Here is a 16,117-nt window from a genome sequence, read left to right as displayed (position 1 = left end):
CCGCCTTACCGCCTTCCCCTCCCCACAGCACCTGTATATATGTATATATGGTTGTACATATTTATTACTCTGTTTATTTATTTATTTATTTATTTTACTTGTACATTTCTATCCTACTTATTTTATTTTGTTGGTATGTTTGGTTCTGTTCTCTGTCTCCCCCTATTAGACTGTGAGCCCACTATCGGGTAGGGACTGTCTCTATGTGATGCCAATTTGTACTTCCCAAGCGCTTAGTACAGTGCTCTGCACATAGTAAGCGCTCAATAAATACGATTGATTGATTGATTGATTGATTGATTGTTCTAAGCGCTGGGGAGGTCACAAGGTGATCAGGTTGTCCCACGGAGGGTTCACAGTCTTAATCCCCATTTTACAGATGAGGGAAATGATGTGACCTTAATAATGCTTTGAAGGTGGAGAGAGGGGTGGTCTGGATCTAGAGGAGGAGGAGGAGGTCCAAGCTAGGGGGAAGAAGTAGGAAAGGGGGTGGCAATTAGATAGACAGATCAGAGAGTAAATTGGGGCTAGAGGCGCAACATGTGTGGGCTGGGCTGTAGTGGATGAGTGAGTTAGGATGGGACGAGCTGATTAAGTGCTTTAAAGCCGCTGGTAAGGAATTTCTGTTTGATACGGAGGTGGATGGGCAGCCACGGGAGGTTCTAGAGGAGTGGGGAGAAATGGACTGAATGTGAAAAAAAAATACAAGCAGAGTGAAATATGGACTGGAGTGGAGAGAGACAGGAGGCAGGGAGGTCAGAGAGGAGGCAGATGCAGTGATAATAATAATAATAATAATAATAATAATAATAATAATGGTATTTGTTAAGTGCTTACTATGTGCAAAGCGCTGTTCCAAGCTCTGGGGAGGCTACAAGGTGATCAGGTTGTCCCACGGGGGGCTCACAGTCTTCATCCTTAGAGAAGCAGCGTGGCTCAGTAGAAAGAGCCCGGGCTTTGGAGTTGGAGGTTGTGGGTTCAAATCCCGGCTCCGCCACTTGTCAGCTGTGTGACTTTGGGCAAGTCACTTCACTTCTCTGGGCCTCAGTTCCCTCATCTGTAAAATGGGGATTAAGACTGTGAGCTCCCTGTGGGACAACCTGATCACTCTGTAGCCTCTCCAGCGCTCAGAACAATGCCTTGGACATAGCACAAAGACAGTATAGGGACCTGTTCACTCTACTACAGTCAATTTGAAGAGTTAGGGCAGCTCCAGTCTTGTTTAACAAGGAGAATCTTGAAGAGGTGACAAAAATATTTTGATATGCTTCTCAAAGGCACCTTCTACTATCTTGTGAAGGCTACCATTTACTACTAAGATGTCATCTACTATCAGGAGAAGCAGCATGGCTCAGTGACAAGAGCCTGGGCTTTGGAGTCAGAGGTAATGGGTTCAAATCGCTGCTCTGCCAACTGTCAGCTTTGTGACTTTGGGCAAGTCACTTCACTTCTCTGGGCCTCAGTTACCTCATCTGTAAAATGGGGATTAAGACTGTGCGCCCCCCATGGGACAACCTGATCACCTCGTAACCTCCCCAGCACTTCGAACAGTGCTTTGCATGTAGTAAGCACTTAACAAATACCATCATTATTATTATTATTATTATTATTATTATTATTATTATTTTCAAAACATTGTCCCATAGGTTGGGGAAGGCACCCCAGCAGTCAGAGCCATAGAAGTGGAGACGCACCTGAACCTGCTGACATAAGTGCATCCCAGCTGAAAACCAGATGTTCTGAAATAATAATAGTTGATAATGATAATTTTGGTATTTGTTAATAATGACAATAATAATAATGGCATTTATTAAGTGCTTACTATGTGCAAAGCGCTGGGGAGGTTACAAGGTGATCAGATTGTCCCACAGGGGTCTCACAGTCTTAATCCCCCTTTTACAGATGAGGTAACTGAGGAACAGAGAAGTTAAGTGACTTGCCCCAAGTCACACAGCTGACACTTGGCAGAGCCTGGATTTGAACCCATGACCTCTGACTCCAAAGCCCGTGCTGTTTCCACTGAGCCACGCTGCTTCTCATAAGTATTTACTATGTGCCAGGCACTGTACTAAGCACTGGGGTGGATACAAGAAAATCAGGTTAGACACAATCCCTGTCCCAAATGAGGCTCACAGTCTTAATCCCCATTTTACAGATGAAAGAACAGAGGCACAGAGAAGTGAAATGACTTGTCCAAGGTCACACGGCAAAGAAGTGGCAGAGCTGGGATTAGAACTCAGGTCCTTGTGACTCCAGGCCCGTGCTCTATCCACCAAGCCATTCTGCTTGTCCTTCTTTTGTCCTCTTTTCCCTCCCTTTCAACCCCCTCTATCCCCTCTAAATTCTGTCCCTAATTTCCCATTCTCTCTATACTCTACCTTCAAATTTACCCCACATTCAAAATACAAATTTGACTTCTGTGCTGTGGATAACGAAAAGTGTGGATAATGGGAATGACAGGTATAGTCTTCTCCCAGTTTCTGTATAAAAAATGCAGTTTCCCGCTCTGGCTTATTTGGAAAAATATTTCCTGGAGTGTCCGTTTTAAGATGCTAATAATATGTTGCTCAAGAATCAGAGATTCCTTTCTGCTTTTGGTTAGGACTGCTCCTTTTTTCAAATTGGATAAGGAAAGTTCTTCCCTAAGGGTTATTCCTATGTCTTTTTCAGTTAAACCTTTCCCAGCTGCTACACACAAGAGATGTGCACAGATATTTCGTTCAGTGCTATTCTGGGTTGGGCAAACAAATGAGTATTATTTATCAGCTAGCCCAGCAACTAATTAGTTTCTAGGATCAGAATTGCTACTTCGCATCCCTTACTGTGGTTGCACGGCCACAGGATAGTTGGCCCTTTTGAGATATTTGGATATTTGAGAAGCAACGTGGCTTAGTGGATAGAGCACGGGACCGGGAGTCAGAAGGACATGAGTTCTAATCCCACCACCGCCTCTTGTCTGCTGTGTGACCTTGGGCAAGTCACTTCACTTCTCTGGGCCTCAGTTCCCTCATCTGGGGTGTGAGACTGTGAGCCCTAAGTGGGACAGGGACTGTGTCCAACCTGATTTGCCACTGGGGGGATACAATGTGATCAAGTTGTCCCACGTGGGGTTCACATTCTTAATTCCCATTTTTACAGATGAGGGAACTGAGGCTCAGAGAAGTGAAGTGACTTCCCCAAGGTCACACAGCAGACTTGTGGTGGAGCCAGGATTCGAACCCATGACCTCTGACTCCAAAGCCTGGGCTCTTTCCACTGAGCCACGCTGCTTCTCAACAGTGCTTGGCACACATTAACAAATACCACAATTGTTAGTGTTGTTGTTGTTGACCCAGGGTAAAATCCACCATCATGAAAGATTCAGGCAGTGAACACTGCATAGTTGTTCATTTTACCACTGATATGGACAAGCTGATAGAGCACAGGTCAGGAGGTCCTGGGTTCTACTCCCAGCTCTGCCACTTGCATTCTGTGTGACCTCGGGCAAGTCACTTCACTTCTCTGTGCCTCAGTTATCTCATCTGTAAAATGGGGATTGAGACTGCGAGCCCCGAGTGAGACAGGAACTGTGTCCAACCCAAATGGCTTGTAATCATCCCAGCACTTAGTACAGTGCCCGGCACAGAGTAAGCACTTAACAACCCTGCCCCACGGCAGTTGTGTATATATGTACATATTTATTATTCATTTTATTTGATTAATGATGTTTTTATATCTATAATTCTTTTTATTTATATTGATCCTATTGATGCCTGTCTACCTGCTTTGTTATCTGTCTCCCCCCTTCTAGACTGTGAGCCCATTGTCGGGTAAGGATTGTCTCTATTTGCTGCCAAATTATACTTTCCAAGCACTTAGTACAGTGCTCTGCACACAGTAAGTTCTCAGTAAATATAATGGAATGAATTTAATGAATGAACAAATACCACAATTATCATCACTACTATCTCTGAACTAATCTTCTCATTTTCCCATGTCTCCTGTGCTACTTCAGCACACTCCTGTACTTCTCTATTTTCATTCATTCAATCATATTTATTGAGCGCTTACTGTGTGTAGAACACTGTACTAAGCGCTTGGGAAGTACAAGTTGGCAACATATATTTATGATGCATTTCTCTGCTGTAGTTAATGCTGATAGCTACATCATATTTTTCTTAAGTGGCATGACTTATCTGAACACTTACTGTGGGCAGAGGAGCGTGGCTCAGTGGAAAGAGCCCAGGCTTGGGAGTCGGAGATCATGGGTTCTAATTCCGACTCTGCCACTTGTCAGCTGTGTGGCTTTGGGCAAGTCACTTCACTTCTCTGGGCCTCAGTTACCTCATCTGTAAAATGGGGATGAAGACTGTGAGCCCCACGTGGGACAACCTGATCACCTTGTATCCCCCCAGGGCTTAGAACAGGGCTTCGCACATAGTAAGCACTTAACAAATACTATTATCATCATTATTTTTACTAAGCATTTGGGAAAATACAATGTACTAGACACGATCCCTGCTCATAAGGAATTAACCATATAGACTATGAATGGCCAATTCATAGATTTTTTTCTTCCCTTACAGATTTTAAACTCCTTGAAGAGAAATTCATGTCTTATACTTCTCCTGTATGTTTCCCCAAGTCCTCTACTCTTAGTGCTCAAGTACTACTGAGGGAGGGGGTTTGTCACTTCGTCATGGCTTCCTTTGTACTCCCACCACAAACTCTTGCCAGGTCTCACTGCCGAGTATAAAGGTCCACAGGAAAAGCCACTTATGACTTTCCATTTGCAAAAATGTCCTGAATAATGAATGGAGCAGCTTTCCTCCAAAAGACTGGAAGCAGAAAGCATTGTCGCTGGCACAAACATTGTAACAAGTACCATAGCCCTAAGGAATGATAAACATAAGGCATATTTCTCATTTTCTACCCGTTAGTACATGACTCTCCAAAACCTAAATATTCAGAGTAAAAAAATAATCTCAACTGTCCCCTAGCGTGATGGATTTAGCCAATCTTCCAATCTTTAAACCTGCTCAATGGCTTACAACTTTTAAATAATATGGAGTTCTAACCTTTCACTGCAGACAGAAAACAAGGCCACTTGAAGTCTTAAAGAACATCCTCCATTATTTTTCGTACAGGGATAGGAAACTCATAATAATAATAACGATAATGATGGTGTTTTCTAAGCGCTTACTATGTGCAAAGCACTGTTCTAAGAGCTGGGAAGATTACAAGGTGGTCAGGTTGTCCCACTGGGGGCTCACAGTTTTAATCTCCATTTTCCAGAGGTAAATGAGGCCCAGAGAAGTGAAGTGACTTTATTTTTTTAATGGTATTCATTAAGCGCTTACTATGTGCAAAGCACTGTTCTAAGTGACTTGCCCAAAGTCACACAGCTGACAGCTGGTGGAGCCGGGATTTGAACCCATGACCTCTGACTCCAAAGCCCGTGCTCTTTCCACTAAGCCATGATGTGCTGATCTGCCCCACCACACATACACTCCATCGTTGCACACAACATGACTATCCTTTCCCAGTGGATCTCCCAGGGGTGATTCTGTTGCCCATAGTAGCCCCACCCTAGACTAATTTTACACTTCCTAGTTATGGATAAAACTACACATTTGTCAAGATGCCTGGTGGCAACTCTAGGGGTGCAGGGGCTTGGGAATCACTATTAGATCTCCCAAATCAATCATGTTTATTGAGCACTTACTATGTGCTCAATATGTACTATGTGCAGAGAACTGTACTAATTGTTGGGAGAGTACGACACCACAATATAACAGACACATTCCCAGCCCACAGTGAGCTAATTGTCTAGAGGAGGAGATAGACATTAATATAAATACATGAATTATGGACATGTACATAAGTGCTATGGGGGTGGGGGTGGTGAATAAAGGGAGCAAGTCAGGTTAATGCAGGAGGGTGTGGGAAAAGGGTAAATGGGGGCTTAGTCAGGGAAGACCTCTTGGAGGAGATGTGCTTCAATAAGGCCTTGAAGGTGGGGAGAGTAACTGTCTTTGGAAATGAAAAAGGAAGGCATTCCAGGCCTAGGAAGAACCTAGGCTTCCTGTTACCAGTTGCAAGATCTCTTTTCAAAGTGCCAAACGGCCTCTCCCAACCACTTAGTGCAGTGATCTGGACACCGAAGATACTCAATTTGTACTGTTGATGGACTGATTGATTGTTCTTTCATACAACCAGTTTCCACCGCCACCAAGGAGGTTGGTGGTGAGACATATGAGAATGAGGTACAGTGAGTAGGTTGGTGTAGGGTAGAAATAATATTAATATTTTTTGGGGGGCTTCCTGGTCTTGCTTTGTTTACTCACAAACGGTAAGATTTTTCAAGAACTTTGTAAAGCAGTGTGGCTTGGTCGAAAGAGCACAGACTTGGGAGCCAGAGGATGTGGGTTCTAATCCCGGCTTCGCCACCTGTCTGCTGTGTGACCTTGGGCAAGCCACTTAAATTATCGGTGCCTTAGTTACCTCACCTGTAAAATAGGGATTAAGACTGTGAACCCTACGTGGGGCAACCTGAGGACCTTGTATTTATCTCAGCACTTAGAAGAGTGCTTGGCACATAATAAGTGCTTAACAAATACCATTATTATTATTATCATTATTATTATTGGAGGAGTGAAGTGTTTGGCTTAGTTGCAGTAGGAGAGTAACGAGCAAAGAGAGGAGGAGGCAAGGTGATTGGATGTTTTAAAGTTTATGATAAGGAGCTTTTGTTCAATACAGAGGTGGATGGGCAACCACTGGATGTTCTTGAGTGGGGATACATGGCCTGAATGTTTCTGTAGAAAAAAAGATCTGGACAGCAGAGTGGAATATGGACTGGGGAGGGGAGAGATAGGAGGCAGGGAGGTCAGGAGGGAGGCTGATACAGTAATCAAAGTGCCATAGGATACGTGTTTGGATTAACATTGTAGCAGTTTGAATGGAGAGGAAAGGACAGAGGAAAGGCCTTCTAGACTGTGAGCCCGCTGTTGGGTAGGGACCGTCTCTATATGTTGCCAACTTGTACTTCCCAAGCGCTTAGTACAGTGCTCTGCACACAGTAAGCGCTCAATAAATACGATTGAATGAATGACAGATTTTAGTGATGTTGTGACGGTTGAACCGACAGCTTTTATTGCTAGATTGGATATGAGGTTTGAGTGAGAGATAACATCCCGGCTCAGCCACTTGTCAGCTGTGTGACTTTGGGCAAGTCCTTTAACTTCTCTGTGCCTCAGTTACCTCATCTGTAAAATGGGGATTAAGACTGTGAGCTCCACGTGGGACAACCTGATCACCTTGTATCCTCTCCAGCTCTTTGAACAGTGCTTTGCACATAGTAAGTGCTTAACAAATGGCATCATTATTATTAGGTAAGAGTCAAGGCTAATGTCAAGGTTGCAGGCTTGTGAAACAGGAAGCATGGTGGTGCTGTAATAATAATAATAACGATAGAATGGGAAAGTTATGGGAAGGATAAGGTTTGGGTGGAAAGACAAGGAGTTCTGTTTTGGAGATGTTAAGTTTTGAGTGGTGGCTGGACATCTAAGTAGAGATGTCTTGAAGGAAGGAGGAAATGCAAGGCTGCAGAGAGGGAGAGAAATCTTGGCTGGATATGTAGATTTGGGAATCATCTTCATGGAGTTGGTAGTTGAAACCATGGGAGCGAGTGAGTTCTCCAATGGAGTATAGAACCTGTGTTAGAAGACTGGAAGAAATAGAGAGCTTTAGGACCATTTGGAGGCTGAGCTGGGTCTGGGCAATCCTCTCCCTAAAGTAAATCTGAGGTCTTTTTCAGGATTTAGAGCTGCACTGTGCTCCGAATCTTAGTAGATCAGAAAGTAGGTTGACTGATTTCCCCAAGGGCACATAAGCAGGCCAGTGGCTGAGCTATGATTAGACCCTAGGCCTCCTATTACCAGTTCCAAGATCTCTCTTCGAAGTGCCAAATGGCCTCTTCCAGCCACTTAGTGCAGTGATCTGGACACCGAAGATACTCAATTTGTACTATTAATGGACTGACTGCTTGTTCTTTCATACAACCAGTTTCCACCGCCAGAATCAGAATCCTGGATTGGACGGAATATCAGTGGAAGCTCATGCATGAAGACAACCTTGAGTGTGGTGAGGAGGGAAGAGGGAAGAGCTGTTCTCAATCAATCAATCAATCAATTGTATTTATTGAGCACTTATTGTGTGCAGAGCAGTGTACTAAGCGCTTAGCACTGTACGTGTCCTGTCACTGTTCTCAGTGACAGGAGAGGGAAGAGGGAATAGGGAAGGGTTATTCTGAGGGAAGGTTTGGTGGATTTGAGCAGCCTTTTTCCGTAGGGTAACTGGGATAGTTTTCCAGAACGTAGAGTCTCCATTTATATTAGAAGTTGCTATCGTTGAAAGAATTGCTGCCTGTTGAGGAGAACAGGAACTTTATCCCAGTTTTACAGAGGAAGAAACTGAGGCCCAGAGAAGTTAAGTGACTTGCTCATACCAAACTACTGGCAAGTGGTGGAGTTGAAATTAGAATGCTGTTCTAGAATGGTCACTTCCAATCCTATACTGTTTCCATTAGGCCATGTTACCACTGTGCTAATCACTTGGGGAGTAGATAATGAAGAGTGTGGCATCTTCTTCGGACAAGGGGTTGATATTCTAATGGGAGAAACAGGCCTAACAATACTTTCTAGTAATCAAAGTTTTTAAAAAAATTGAATGTACAATTTTATACATACACACACACATGCTGAATATGGTTATAGATAAGTACATAAGTGACTGAAATGGTTGAGGGCATATCTGCTGAGATCTAGAAGTCCATCAGGTCCAGAACAACTTGGGGTTCTGAATTCATTATTCATTTCTCTGGGGGCAAATGATTAAATGACCTCTAGGATGGTCCCAGTTATATGAGTTTATGATTCTACCTTGAGCTAGGTAAAAATTGCTCCATGATTTATGCCATTTAAAAATGGTATTTGTTAAGTACTTTCTATGTGCTAAGCACTGTTCTAAGCAGTGGGGTGGATACAAGGTAATCAGGAAAGATCTCATCCCTGTCCCACATGTACCTCACAATCCAAGTAGGAGGGAGAACATTCATTCAATCGTATTTATTGAGCACTTATTGTGTGCAGAGCACTGTACTAAGTGCTTGAGAAGTAGAAGTTGGCAACATATAGAGATGGTCCCTACCCAACAGTGGGCTCACAGTCTAGAAGAGGGAGACAGAGAACAAAACAAAACATATTAACAAAATAAAATAAGTAGAATAAATACGTACAAGTAAAATAAAAAAAAAATAGAGTAACAAATACATACAAACATATATACATATATACAGGTGCTGTGAGAACAGGAATTTAATACCCATTTTACAGAAGAGGAAATACCACATATATATCAGAAAAAAAAATTCTGGGTAATTATATAGTATTTGTTAAGCACTTACTATGTACCAGGCACTGGGGTGGATGCAAGCAAATTGGGCTGGACACAGTCCCATGTGGGCACACAGTCTCTATCCCCATTTTACAGATGAGGGAACTGAGACTCAGAGAAATGAAGTGAGTTGTCCAAGGTCACCCAGCAGACAAGTGGCAGATCCGGGATTAGACCCCATGACCGTCTGAATCCCAGGCCCGTGCTCTGTGAGCCCACTGTAGGGTAGGGACTTTATATGTTGCCAACTTGTACTTCCCAAGTGCTTAGTACAGTTCTCTGCACACAGTAAGCGCTCAATAAATACGATTGATATACTGTTAGCTTCTGCAGTTACACGCTGCTTTGATTACTCCCCAAAGGGAAGATTCCCATTTTACAGGCTCAGCCCATAGACTGGTCTACACTTACCGTGGCTAAGTAGAAAGAGCCCGGGCTTTGGAGTCAGAGGTCATGGGTTCAAATCCCACCTCCACCACTTGTCAGCTGTATGACTTTGGGCAAGCCACTTCACCTCTCTGTGCCTCAGTTCACTCATCTGTAAAATGGGGATGAAGACTGTGAGCCCCCCCGTGGGACAACCTGATCACCTTGTAACCTCCCCAGCGCTTAGAACAGTGCTTTGCACATAGTAATCACTTAACAAATGCCATTATTATTATTATTACTAGATCTAAACAAGGTGGGTTTGAATACGAAAATCATTTTCAGCTACTTTTGCGTTACATATCTACGTTCAGTATGTTCTGTACTAGTCCTTTTGGTGCCCTTTCTGGGAGTCCATTTTGGCAGAGGTGCCAGTTTAGCAAAGAAGACAAAAGGAGCCAAGATTATATTCTCACAGATCTAAAATCCGTAGTACTAAAATTGAGACCATTTATATTTTTTAATGGGAACCAATCTGAACTTTCTGGAGTATTTATGTCTGAAATTTTAATTTAACTGAATGCACAAATGAATATACTAATGCAAATATACATGGGTACATAGGTTGCCGAGGGTAGAAATGAAATGTATAAGAATTAAGGGTGGGGTTAAATTGATGCAATTTGAGGAGGGAATTAATCTAGGAAGGCTTCCAAGAGAGGTGGAATTTTAGAGCACCTTTAAGGTTGGTAGAAAATGTTTGTTTATTTGATCGCGGCCTTTCCAATTATTCATTTAATTGTTTCCTTTTGTTTTTCATTATTTCAAATCATGATCTCACACTTTACTTTATATTTGACAATTTGCATACAGTTATCGCGCCAATTAAATTGTAAAGTCTTCCACATCAAGGATTGTGTTTTTTACTTTCATGGTATATTCCCAAGTACCTAGCATACATCCAACCAAGTGAATGCTGTTGAGGATGATGATAGATTGCAGAACACTAAGATCCCATTTGGTGAGAAAGATGCATCCCCCTTTCCAGAGGGTAACAGTTATAAATCATGGCCATAAGCAACAGAGACCAGAATAAGGACCCATCAGAATTCTGTGACTTCATTATATTGTTTAGGTAAACACATTTGTATGGCCCATTAAAGTGAATGTAGAGTAGATCATTAAAATGCTTCAAAAAATTATCCATTTATAGACAGATCCATCTGTCCTGACAGTCGTTTAGCTATGTGTTTTTCCATCAACATGTGTAAATGTAACAGGATTTAAATTGTTTCTCTACAATACAGCCCCAATTTGGATTGAGTTCTCTGATTGTGTATTATATCCTTTCTAAGTAGTTTTGTTTAGTCTCTTAAGTGGTAATTGGTACTCACTCCTCTCATGTTGTTTCATCATATACCATCCGCCACAAATCCTAAATTTTGCCCTTTCTCCCAGAGTGCCGGAACTGACAGTGAGAAAGGTGGGCAGTTAGAATTTCTGATATTCATATGGAAAGTAACATTTTCCAGCCAAAGAGGCGAAGCAACACTGAAGTATCTTAATATGAATTTAATAGGATTGCATACTCGTTTTTAATTTTCTGCAACGGTATTTTCTAAAGCCATTTTAATTTCAAGATATTGGACAAGTCTGTCAAAATCACCAAGATTGGTTTGGGGCGAATGACCCAAAGATGAAAGGGACACTTGTAGGAAAACAGTGACTGCACCAATAACACTTGGTGACATCATATGCCTTAGGCAAGAGTGAGTCCTACAGAAATCTGAATTGCCACATGCAAATGGAGTTTAGGCGCATGTGTGACAACTGGAAGGATTCATTCATTCAGTTGTATTTATTGAGCGCTTACTGTGTGCTGAGCACTGTACTAAGTGCTTGGGAAGTACAAGTTGGCAACATATAGAGACGGCCCCTACCCAACAGCAGGCTCACAGTCTAGAAGGGGGAGACAGACAACAAAACAAAACATATTAACAAAATAAAATAAATAGAATAAATATGTACAAATAAAATAAATAAATAAATAGAGTAATAAATATGTACAAAGGATCCCAAAGCAGAAAGATGCAGGGCTTTCTTCCTCGTACTGCCTAGGAGGTACTAGGCAGTACCTACTGGGTACTCACAAAAAAAAGCGATAATGACATTCAAAAGTTTAGTATAGTGCATTTGTCCCAGTGAGTTCATTCATTCATTCAATCATATTTATTAAGCACTTACTGTGTGCAGAGCACTGTACTAAGTGCTTGGGAAGTACAAATTGGCAACATATAAAGACGGTCCCTACTCAACAACAGGCTCACAGTCTAGAAAAATAAACTTCTGCCCACACAGGGACTTGAACCCTGGACCCTCAGATTGAAAGTCTGATGCTCTACCGCCTGAGCCATCCAGGCTCTTCTGGGCTACCCGGGCTCCGGGTACAATGAGTGTACAATAATAACAACCACTAAGATTATAATGATGATAATGACAAAAATGCTTGTAATTAAAATGTGTTTATGATGTGCCAAGCAGTGTACAATGCCCTGGGATAATAATAAAATGGTGTCTATGGTTTTTGTTAAGCATTTACTATGTGCCAGGCACTGTTCTAAGCACTAGAGTGGATACAGACAAATTGGTTTAGATAAATTCCCTGACCCTGTAGGACTCACAGTCTCAATCCCTGTTTTACAGATGAGGTAACTGAGACCAAAAGAATCAATCAATCAATCATATTAATTGAGTGCTTACTGTGTGCAGAGCACTATACTAAGCACTTGGGAAGTACAAGTTGGCAACACATAGAGACAGTACCTACCCAACAGTGGGCTCACAGTCTAGAAGGTTGTGTAGTGACTTGCCCAAGCATCATAATAACAATAATAAAGCCCTTACTATGTGCAAAGCACTGCTCTAAACACTGGGGAGGATACAAGGTGATCAGGTTGTCCCACGGGGGCCTCACAATCTTAATCCCCATTTTACAGATGAGGTAACTGAGGCCCAGAGAAGCAAAGTGACTCGCCCAAAGTCACACAGCCGACAATTGGCAGAGCCGGGAGTTGAACCCATGACCTCTGACTCCAAAGCCCGGGCTCTTTCCATTGAGCCACGCTGCTTCTCAGCAGACATGCACAGCACAGCAGAATGTACAGCAGACAAGTAGAACTGAGTAAAATAAATACCAAAGACCCTCCCTCTGCCCCCGTCTGAGCCTCCTGAAGGGCAGGGGTTGGGACCACACCTAGAAGAGGTTATGATATAACCTGAGGTGGAGGAAGGGAATAGAAGGCAGCTGCCCCACAGCAGAGATCCAATTTACTGATAAAGAGGCTCCCCCATCCCGCAAGGAGGTGGGGCATTCTAGACTGTGAGCCCATTGTTGAATAGGGACCATCTCTATATGTTGCCAACTTGTACTTCCCAAGCGCTTAGTACAGTGCTCTGCACACAGCAAGCGCTCAATAAATACAATTGAATGAATGACTGAATGAACAAGCGGCAGAGCTGGGATTAGAACCCAGCTCGTGCTCTATCCATCACACCATGTTGCTTAGACTCAAGATAATCAGGTGGGACACAGTGCCTGCGCATATGGGGCTCATGGTCTAAGTAGGAGAGAGTAAGTATTGAATCTTAGAGAAGCAGCATGGCCTAGTCGATGGAGTTTGGGCCTGGGGGTCAAAAAGACCTGAGTTAAAATTGCAATTCCTCTGCTTGAATGCTGTGTGACCTTGGGGAAGTCACTTCACTTCTCTGGGCCTCGCTGGAAAAAGCCCGGGCTTGGGAGTCAGAGGTCGTGGGTTGTAGTCCCAACTCTGCCACTTGTCACCTGTGTGACTTTGGACATGTCACTTTCCTTCTCTGGGCCTCAGTTACCTCATCTGGAAAATGGGGATTAAGACCGTGAGCCTCATGTGGGACAACCTGATTATCTTGTATCCCTCCCAGCGCTTAGAACACTGCTTGGCACATAGTAAGCGCTTAACAAAATCCATTATTATTATGATTATTATTACTATTATTTGAGGCAGGGGCTATGTCCAACCTGATTATCCTGTATCTACCCCAGCACTTAGAACAGTGTCTGGCACACAGTAAGCACTTAACAAATACAAAAAATGTAGTAAGTGCTTAACAAATACCACAATCATTAATTCTCATTTTACATGTGAGGATACTGAGGCACAGAGAAGTTATGTGTCTTCCAAATGAACTCAGCAGACAAGTGGCAGTGTTGGGATTAGAATCCAGGTCATCTGATTTTCATACCTGTGCTGTCTTCCACTATGGCATATTGCTGCCAAACATGCATATCCTCTGGATGCTCTTTCTAATAACAATAATAATAATGATGGTATTAAGTGCTTACTATGTGCAAAGCACTGTTTTAAGTGCTAGGGGATACAAGGTGATCAGGTTGTCCCACGTGGGGCTCACAGTCTTAATCCCCATTTCACAGATGAGGTAACTGAGGCCCAGAGAAGTTAAGTGACTTGCCCAAAGTCACACAGCTGACAAGTGGTGGAATCAGGATTAGAACCCATGACTTCTGACTCCCAAGCCTGCACTCTTTCCACTTAGCTACAATACTTCTCTTTCTCCCTCTCCCTTCTTTCTCTCTTTCTCTCTCTCTCTCTCCATCTCCCTTCTCTCTCTCCCTCTCTCCCTTTCTCCCTCTCTTCTCTGTCTCTTTTTTCTTCCACCTTACCCCTCTCTCCATCTCCCTCTCTCTTCCCTCTAACTCTCCCTCTCTCTCTCTCTTTTCTCCTTTCCTCTTCGGTCTCTGCTGTATATTACTTATATATACATTTATATGTGTGTGTGGTAGTGGTGGGGTGTATAGATTTTTCAGAATGCAAACTAAGGCAAATAATCAAAAGTTTTCCTGTAACTTTTACACTGCTATTTGAAAATTTCCAGAGAGGCAGAGTTCTCAGCACGCTCTATTTCTCTCCTAATGTAGCCTTATTGTTTCATACATTGACCAAAAAACCCTGAATTCACAGTGATTTCTTTCCAATGAAATTGTTTAGTATCTAATTATAATAATTAAGTGGTATTTAATTGAAACACTTCTCCTAAGTGGGTCTTTGCTGCATCACATTAGCTGGCTGCTTTGGATTATCACATATTGTTTCCATCTATGATATCATGCGTAGTGGGAGTTGACTTGGTTTCCGAATTTTAATATGCTGTGAGCAGCTGTTCACTGAACATCAAATAGCTGATGAGCAAATATTAACTCATCTGGCTTGTGAATCAGATAGTATCAGTTCCATACACTCTGTCCTCTCAGAACTCAGGAGTTGAGGTTCACAAATCTCAAGATAAGGAAAACTCAGGCCGTAGGATTGACCCATTCTAATGCTTTGAGCCTACTCACAAATCATTTTCTCCGACTCCATGGAAAACTGTACCTAACCAAGCTCATATTGAGAAGCAGCGTGGCTTAGTGGAAAGAGCACAGGCTTGGGAGTCGGAGGTCATGGGTTCTAATCCTGGCTCCGTCACTTGTCAACTGTGTGACTTTGGGTGAGTCACTTCACTTCTCTGTGCCTCAGTTACCTCATCTGTAAAATGGCGATGAAGAATGTGAGTCCCACGTGGAACAACCTGATTACCTTGTATCTACCCCAGTGCTTAGAACAGTGCTTGGCCCATAATAAATGCTTAACAAATACCATTATTATTATTGTTATATTGTTGGATGACATTCCCGAATTCCCTAATGGTGTTTTGGTTCTCAGAAGCAGCATGGCCTACTGGAAAGAGCATAGCCCCGGGAGTCAAGAGGATCTAGGTTCTAATTCTTCCTCTGACACTTGCCTGCCCTGTGACACTGGGAAAGTCACTTCACTTCTTTGTGCTCCAGTTTTCCCATATGGAAAATGGGGATTTGATTACTTAGTCTCCCTCCTCCTTAGACTATGTGCTTCACATAGGAGAGGGACTGCCTGACCCGATTATCTTGTATCTTCCCCAGTGTTTAATACAGTGCTTGACACGTAATCAGCACTAAACACATACCACTCTGAATATAGGTCGAGGCAAGTTGTGAAAAAATACATTATAGGAGAACTGAGTGTGCTTTTTAAGTCTCATTTATACCTATTTGCATTCTGCTTATCTTTTATATATTCTATGGTACTTCAATTTCCAGTGGGACTTCTCTTATTTCTTGCATCTGATCACCACTTTAGCTCATTTTACCGGGTTTAAGGCCTAAAATATCCATTTCAGTGATATTCAGCAATGGGAACATTTGTAGATAAACTTCCTCTAACCTAAATCCCTTCAGATCAAC

The 16,117-nt window shown here is 42.6% G+C and overlaps 1 non-coding gene across 1 annotated transcript; it reads right to left on the bottom strand.

Moving 5' to 3' along the window:
- Positions 1-12,148: 12,148 nt before the first annotated feature.
- TRNAE-UUC lies at positions 12,149-12,221 on the bottom strand. The gene has a single exon. It is a non-coding gene; the product is annotated as a tRNA-Glu (tRNA).
- Between the last annotated feature and the right edge of the window lie 3,896 nt (positions 12,222-16,117).

The sequence above is a fragment of the Tachyglossus aculeatus genome, chromosome 4 (genome assembly GCF_015852505.1).
Source record: "Tachyglossus aculeatus isolate mTacAcu1 chromosome 4, mTacAcu1.pri, whole genome shotgun sequence".
Lineage (NCBI taxonomy): Eukaryota > Metazoa > Chordata > Mammalia > Monotremata > Tachyglossidae > Tachyglossus > Tachyglossus aculeatus.
The sequence above is the reverse complement of the archived record's forward strand: the minus strand, read 5'-3'. Positions and strand labels throughout refer to the sequence as shown.